At 35.6% G+C, this 8554-nt stretch overlaps 1 long non-coding RNA gene across 1 annotated transcript; it reads left to right on the top strand.

Annotated features, from left to right (window-relative positions):
- The first annotated feature begins 606 nt into the window (after positions 1 to 606).
- Positions 607 to 7272, top strand: LOC131196397 (uncharacterized). The gene is made up of 3 exons (XR_009154712.1): positions 607 to 765; positions 2940 to 3562; positions 6967 to 7272. It is a non-coding gene; the product is annotated as an uncharacterized LOC131196397 (long non-coding RNA).
- The last annotated feature ends 1282 nt before the right edge of the window (positions 7273 to 8554 follow it).

The following is an 8554-nucleotide window of genomic DNA, read 5'->3' on the forward strand; positions in this document are numbered from 1 at the left end:
CAAAACTCACGTTTTGAAAAAAAAAAAGTAGGGATTGTAGGAATTTAGCACCCACCCCTCCTAGAAGAATGAAATATTCTAGGAAATATTTTAAAAGCAGAATATTATACCTTCCTGGATGAGAAATGGAGAAACATATTTTAAAGACAAAGGAGCTCCTGCAACTTCCTGACTCCCCCACCTTTGTCAATGGGCCATTAAAAGCCTCAGCTAAGCTCACTCATTCTCCCCACCTTTGTCAATGGGCAATTAAGGCTTCAACCAAGCTCACTCAATCCCCCCATGATTTGCAACACAATACAACTGAAACTCACCACATGGCATGGCTCAAGCAAGCTTGAGAGACAGCCAGCAAGGCTAGCTAAGACTCCCACCCCCTGGGAGTCTGACAACCAATCAGGATACTCTTCCTGTGCCCCAGAAAGGTCAAAGCTCAGAAAAAGCATAAAGCCAGGGAGCACACAGGATCTCAGCCCTTTTCTGTTCAGGAACTCAAGCCATGTGATCCTGACCACCATTAAACCATCTTTCCAAGCAGCCTCCATGTTTCCAGTGTCTTTGTCCCCACTTGGAACTGAACCCAGATGGATATTTCTTCCAACACTATAACTCCCCCCCCCAATAAATCTTATGTACAGAGGGTTAACATCACTGCCTAGAGGATCATTGGTTGCCCTCTCTTTGGAAGAGCTTTATAGCTCCCGCTGCCTTACAGGATAATAAAAATAAGGAAAAAGGCTGAAAAACGGCTTCTATCCCGGGGCAGTAAGTATATTGAATTCTACTGTATAGTGCAATATTAATCCAATATCAGTTTTCAATTCAATTGTATAGAATGTGAAGGATGTGTGTGTTTTATTTTTATAATTATAATGTACACTGAAGATGGGATTTAATTTCATTGTACGAGGTGCAATGACTATACTAAACTAACGAATTCAAAGACACTTGTTGGTCATTTTCAGTACTGATTATTAGGGAAACCTGACAATGTCAAGGATTAAAGGAAGTTAGCAAGAAAAGCCTTTAGGAGAAAGACAGAAAGAAAAAAGAAAGGTCTGGGGATCAGATTGAATCTGGTTGTTATTTAGTTTGCATGTTAAGAGTTTTGATTTTTTTTGAGTGGGGATGCAATTTTGCATCCAAACATCCCTGGTTCTATTCAGCTATAAAAGCCAAATGTACTTCAAGATTTTTAAAAATCTGGAATTCTGAATCCTTTTGATTCCCACTCTTATTTTTCCCAGCTCAATGGAATATTATAAAAATATATATACAAAGGTGCTTTTATAAAGAATTATTTCATTTGAAGCCCATTTGAACCCTTCACATCTCAAAGTTGAATTGAATTGAATCTTGGCTAGTTTTCACATGTTTAGTTAAGCATGACTTGATTTGTTTAGGGTCTAGATGATAAATTGAGACTTAACTGAAGTCCAGTTATTTATAAACAACTTAATTACTATAAAATAATAACAAACCCATTGATGTCAATGTGATTCTTAAAATGTCTAATATAAAAGCATCAGACATTTTGCTCCATTATTTATAATAAATCATTTAATTTTTGAATGCTTGCAATTATCAAATATGCAGAAATTTAGATTTATTGCCCTACCAAGAAATATAGGTTTATCTAGGACTTTAACCCAGTTGTACCTAACTAAAGCATGAACATGCTGGGCATCATTTTGCTTTTAACTTGTTCTCAGCTCATCAGTGAGATCTTAAATTTGCCTTAGCTGTATTTCCCTTTATTCCAACACTGTCTAAGGTCAGACACTTATGTAAAAAAATGATCATTATCACTAATTATCTTGGAGGAAAGTCAAATTATTGTAGTAGCTGGGAAGTAGTGTGAGGCAGAATATGTATTGACAATGGAGAGCAAATTTCATGCCTCCATAGTTTTCTGCTGACTTAAAGATAAATAGATAGCACTATAATTAGGACATCCAGCCAATTTAGTGTAGTGCTTGAGGCATCAGGCTAGAAACGAAACTATGAGCTCTAGTTGTGCCTTAGGCAGATAGTAGCTGGTTGACCTTGGACAGTCATTTTCTCAGCCCGGGAGGGGGTGGGGTGAGATTAGGCAATGCCAATCCACTTATAAAAATCTTTGCCAGGAAAACTGCAAGGATTTGTCCAGGCAGTTTCCAAAAATTGGAGATGATTGAAGGAAAGAAGAAAAAAAGGACAAAGGCAAAGCCTATAGAGGTCCATTTATTTTAAGCCAACATTGCAATCAATTGCCTTACTAATGTTCTTCAGCTAATACAATAAGGATGTTTAAAATTATTAATTATATTTCACTGGAAAAAAGAATTTTTAATATTAAATATCACAAAACAAGGTCTCATCAGTCAAAAACAACCAGATTAACAATAAGTATAAAGAGTCCCTCTTTGAGGGAAATTGCCTGTTTAGAAATATGAAATATGACATATAAATGAATTGCTAATTCAGACATCAAAGCAAAGTATGATTTATTAAAAAATCAGGAAATAGAGGAGATTTCACATGCAAATAATGTAGAGAAGGCAAATTTAACACAATTTTACACAGAAGATTATCTTAATTAAACCACAGTTTATTCAGTCATTCAAAGACACTTGGTATTGTATTTTCACAGTCATACATTACTTTCCTTTGCACTCATCAGTTTTTCTGGCTTTTTTGTTTGTTTGTTTGTTGCACTAGTGATAATAGGGAAAAAGAGGGCATGAATGAATTGCTGTGATTTATAGTTGATGTACTTATCTAATTGAAGCCAAATGCTGCAAATTTTCTTTCCCTTATATTGGGTTACATTGAGTTACAGCTTACAAGGGCTGCTTGGGTCTGCCTAGACTAGGGGTTATTCTAAGTGGGTACCTCATTCAGGGCCCAGGATATTCTCGCAAATTTCTACTCACAGACTTCTTTTTTGGTTCCATTAGGTGAGTGCAGGCCTCTGATCAAAAGGTGCATAGCACTTGGAAGAACTACAATGTCTGGCATGAATAACATCCAGAAGAGTAAAGACATCAGTCTCACAAACAAACAAATGCAGATTAGTTAATACAATCATTTTTACAGTTGCTACTTATTGCTGCAAAATGTGGACTCTGAAAAAGGCATATAGGAGAAGGGTGGACACCTTTAAACTGGTGCTGGAGGTGACTATTGAACATCCCATGGGCTGCAAAAATAACAAATCCTAGAACAAACATCACCCAAAAAATCACTTGAAGCCAAGATCACTGAACATAGGCTGTCAGGATTTGGTCATGACATGCGAACTGACTCACTCGAAAAGTCAATTGTGCTGGAATTGATCAGTGGAAAAAGGAGAAAGGGCCGCCCTAGTACCTGCTGGTTGGATACTATAAGAATGACACTAGAATGACCATGGTGGATCTGAAGGAAATGGTGCAAGGCAGAGGAACATGGAGAATGCTGATCCATAGAGTGACCAAGGTTCAGACACGATTGAATGGCTTACAACAACAAGAATACTACATTGGGACCTAATGAGCTCATCCAATATCTTGAATGAACCTCTCTCTGCACTGCGTCTGAGGTAGGATTCAGTTGGTCAGTACCTTAGAACAGTCCTTTCAGGCTTTCCATCTTAGCAGTGTATGAAGTCAGCTCTGTCGTCCAGGGATGTTTACCAAATTTGGCCCAAAGGTATTTGTGGTACCAGATTAATCCTAAAACACCATTTACCAAGTCTGGTCCCCAAGATATCATAATAATAATTCCATTAAATTGGTTCCTAAAACATCTTAAGAATGTCTTTTCCTCAATTGCACACATCACTTCGTCACACATGGCTCCAGAAGAAGAAACAGGAGTCACCTATAACATATAGTGTAAGGATTGCAACAGCCACTCCACAGCAGAAGTAGGCAGAAAACTAGTAGAACACATCCATGGAGACCAACTAGCAGTAAGAAGACATGATGAAAACTCCTTAATTCCACAACACATGGACAAGATTAACTAAATGGAAAACTGATCATCCTAGATCAAGCCAAGTCCAAAAACTAGAGAATTCCTGGCAATGTGTTTCTCCTTGCATTAAACTAAAATGCGAGTGACTAATTTATGGTTGTATTCTCAATGCTTTATTTGCTTTAGCAGGGGTTAAAGCTTTTTTTGAACATAGATCCAACAAAATCCAACAAAATTAAAGAGAGATAACTCTGCATGTATGTACTTATGACTCTATTGAGCTATATCAGTTTTAAGAGCCACCTCATCTTCCAATATTTAAATGAAGTTGATGCGTATTATTCTTTGCAAGAGCTCATTCTTAATCCCCACTGATAGAAAAATGACTAGCCTTAGTTCTTTGAGGCTGAGGAAACCCAATAAATGCTCTTTTAAAGCAACTGCAGAGATATAAATACATACTTTGCTTATTTTATGGAGGACCATGATGTTGATTTAAAAAAATCTTCCTGTCTACCTTTCTCCAAGCATATCGGCTAATGTTTCCATTAAACCCAGAACAAAAACTCATTAACAGCTAATGTCCTGCAATATCATTAAATCATTTCATCTAAAAAGAATCATGGGCTCAATGAAAATTGTCCATTAGGCAGGGTTGGGAGAACAAGTACCGAAAGATAATGTGGCTTCAGAAATCCAAAGACACACTATGATAAATCTTTTCCATTCTTTGAATTCATTATAGAGTCCACCTATTTTTTTTTTCTTAAACAGTCTTTTGAATGGTCCAAATAGGTGTTTAAGATCTGTAGGCCATACCATTTCATTGCTACAAGGTATATTGATTATCCAGTATCTAAAACTGTTAAATTATAAAAGCTTACAAAGCTAGATAGCACCATTTTTTTGTCCAGGGCTTTTGATCAGTTAGATTTATTAACTGGGAGGGCTTCTGAAGTTAGAGAAAGACCCATTTGTAGCTTTTGAGGCTACTTGTGATCACTTTGGATTCTCAATCCTCAAAAGTGACTTTAGTTTTCAACATTGCCACTTTTGCATAAACATCTAAATTCCAGTAGTTCTTTTACCATTAATTGTTTCCCTGCAAGTGCAGGATCCGCTTTTTCAAACCACCTGAATATTGATCCATTGGTTGCAACAAGATTTGACTGACCAACTTATCACCCAAGCCTGATGTCATGGGCTGAGAGATAATGAGTGTCCCATTAGAACTCTCAGATTCTGGGTTTCTAGCCTGGAGCCTTAATTATTACACTAGAGACCAAACTGACTTTATGTCTTTCCTAAATAAATAATAATAATATTTACAATAGCTTATTTGTATTTTGTTGTATTTTAAAATTTATTTCTTGAGTTTATTTTATATTAATTCCTCCTGAAGTTCAAAGTGACAGGCATTATATTCCTCCAGTTTTTTCCACCCCATAGTCTTAATAAGGTAGTTTGGGCTGTACAAGAATGATTGACTTAACCTCACGCAGTGAACTTCTGTGGCTGAAAGTGAACTTGAGTAAACTTGAATATTGGGGATCGCTCCAGCTTTAATCTAACACTTCCACGTGAAGAAAAGCATGTTTATGTAACAAGATAGCTATACTACATTTTTGGCTGTAGTAGTTTGACAAATGGGCTGGCTGATATCTTCTTTCCATGCTGGTTGTTTATAATTTTTTCCTGGAGTTGAATCTTTTCTTATAGATTTAATGCAATTGTAAAATCAATAAAAACATTATTAAGAAACTATTATACAAAGACAACTATATTTGAGAATTATACTCTTTCCTCTTATTTTATCCTGACTGTTATTTCAAGTCCATATATTTTTAAGTACAGGTAGTCTTCTACTTACAACAGTTCATTCAGTGACCATTCAAAGTTACGACGACATTGAAAAAAAGTGACTTATGACTGTTCTTCACACTTACAACCATTGTAGCATCCCCATAGTCATGTGATCAAAATTCAGATGCTGGCAACTGACTCATATTTACGACAGTTGCTATGTCCAGGGTCATATAAGCACCTTTTGCAACCTGACAAAGTCAATGGGGAAGCCCTTAACAACTGGGGTACCAACTTAACAACTGCAGTGATTCACTTAAGAACTGTGGCAAGAAAGGTTGTAAAATGGTGCAAAACTCACTTAACAAATGTTTCACTTATCAAGAGAAATTTGGCGCTCAATTATCATAAATCAAGGACTACCTGCATTAAGAATTATTTCTGATTTCTAGTTAGTTTTTTTCTATTTTTTTCCTTAAAAACTGAATTCTAAATGTCTAAGCTTACCTTGCATTATGTAATATATGAAATATAAAGATGGGGGGGGGGCATTCTTACCTGAATTTGATTAAGCTTCTATTGTGAATATATACAATGAGTTTTGCCAATTGCTCTGTATTATCCAAGTTTAATTTCCCAATCTGATATTGTCTGCAAAAATGGACTATGTCATTTTTGACAACGTTTAATGCTATCAAGTAAGCTCACAATATTTCAACTGTTTCTAAAAGTGTGAAAAATAGTCATATGTCACTTTTTCAGTGCCGTTGTAACTTTGAACAATCACTAAATGCACCGTTGTAAGTCGAGAACTACCTGTATATATGACTGACCAAAGCCAGCAGAAAACAGGAATTTTGAGCAGCTGGCAGAAGGAAAATCTATTCATAAGATTCTATCCAAACCCTGTGGTAATTAAATATTCTCCCCAGATGACACCATAAAATGATACTGTTGCTTCTACATTAATCTAACTGGTGTATAAATCAACAATATATTTTGAATTTCTGATTAGTCTCTGCTTGTAATTTATTGAGTTGCAGCTGCTGCTAGCATCCCATAAGTAATTGCTACTTTTGTTTTTGTTTTTGGTGACATCCTATTGGACTGTTATGAATTTCAGCAGTCCTGCCATTTATTAAAGGATTTGTGTCTAACTTTTGCTACTTTCATTCTGAACAAACAAACAATTCCATATAAACCATTTTCTTCTTCTCTTCCCAGAACCATATTTCATCTTGGTTTCAGAGTGTTCATAATATAGGAGCCACTGAATCCCTGGCTTTACAGTTCATACTGATTCTTGGAAACAAGTGAAGGAGAATGTGACTACAGGATATAGTCCCTGACAATCGTAACTTTTATTTATGTTTTTTTTAAAGCAATGTCATAACTTTTAAGGATGCAAAAACAGAGCTGAATATAACTGCAGGACAAATGAAATCCCAGTAATCCACCGAGATGTGCCTCAATACCCTTTGCCCTTCCCTGTAATCAGTGAAAGAAATTGTGCAAAATAAACTCTGCTATGTAAAAAAAAAAAAAGGAGAGCCAGATTGGTTTATTTTATTAATCCAAGTTTATTTATTAATCAAATATATAACCATCCATCTTAGGCAACTCTGGGCAGCACACTCAATAGATAAAAAGTATAAAGACAGCAAATGCAAAAATAAAAATCATAGTAATAAATATCCTAAAAATAAAAAATACAGCCACAAATAAAGAGAGAATAAAAATGGCCCCCTCAACAATGGAGTTACCTAAACAAGTGTCTTGTTTAGTTGTTTAAGTCACCATATTCAAAACTGGGAGACTGTGAGTTCTAGTCCCACCTTAGGCACAAAGCCAGCTAAGTGGTCTTAGGCTAGTCAGTTCCTTCAGTCCTAGGGAAATGCAATAGCAAACCACTCGTGTTAAAAAAGAAACTACAATTGTGGCACTACATAATCTAGAATAATTAGAATAGTTCGTGTGGGTTATTAAAACCTGGGAAGTTTATAAATGTGTATAAATATATAGATTGTGAAAAATGACTCATAATAGAAGTGATGACTGGATCAAACCAAATGCCAAGCTCAAATCTCACCTCTGAAACCTGAAGCTCCAATCTAATCTTCTAAAATAGGCTAGCTGAAGATAAAATAAAAAAGTACGGAACATCTGTATTCTCCCCACATCTTTGGAGTAAGAGCAGGATATTAATATTAATACCTGTAATAACATTAAACTTTCTCTACAAAGTTCACATTTCACAGAGAAGCTTAGAATCCATGACATCGAAATTTCTTTTTTAATATGAGTAATAGTTTTGTTCAAGGCAGAATATTGAAATAATTTCTGATATAAAGACTGGAATAATAAAATCTGAAACAATTTGTTTGGTTCTTTTACTGTTTATGCATGAGCTGTCAATAGACTATCCAAGTTCAAGAAACATAATTTGCCGATATATTATGCCCACAGCAAAACTCTGCAGTCATGACGTGGATAAAATGCCATGCTGTGTTGTTTTCTATGCTTTACTTTTTGTGTTCCTTTCTTGTTTAACACTGCTTAAAAAGAACGGATTTGAGAAAACGATTCTTTTAATAGTTTGGCAGCTGTCAGGACAGTCAAACTGAGGCACTTTTACACTCTGACAATTTTATACTACATCAAACTGCGGAATAAAAAACCATTCAGTAACCTCGCTTTCCCGGATGAGAGATCAAAATGAGAAATAATGAAAATGTACAAATATAAAATGAGACATCAATCTGTTTCTAAAGTACTAATGCAATGGCAATGGTTCCATTCTGGCAGGGAAAAA

Source organism: Ahaetulla prasina, chromosome 1 (genome assembly GCF_028640845.1).
Source record: "Ahaetulla prasina isolate Xishuangbanna chromosome 1, ASM2864084v1, whole genome shotgun sequence".
Taxonomy (NCBI): domain Eukaryota; kingdom Metazoa; phylum Chordata; class Lepidosauria; order Squamata; family Colubridae; genus Ahaetulla; species Ahaetulla prasina.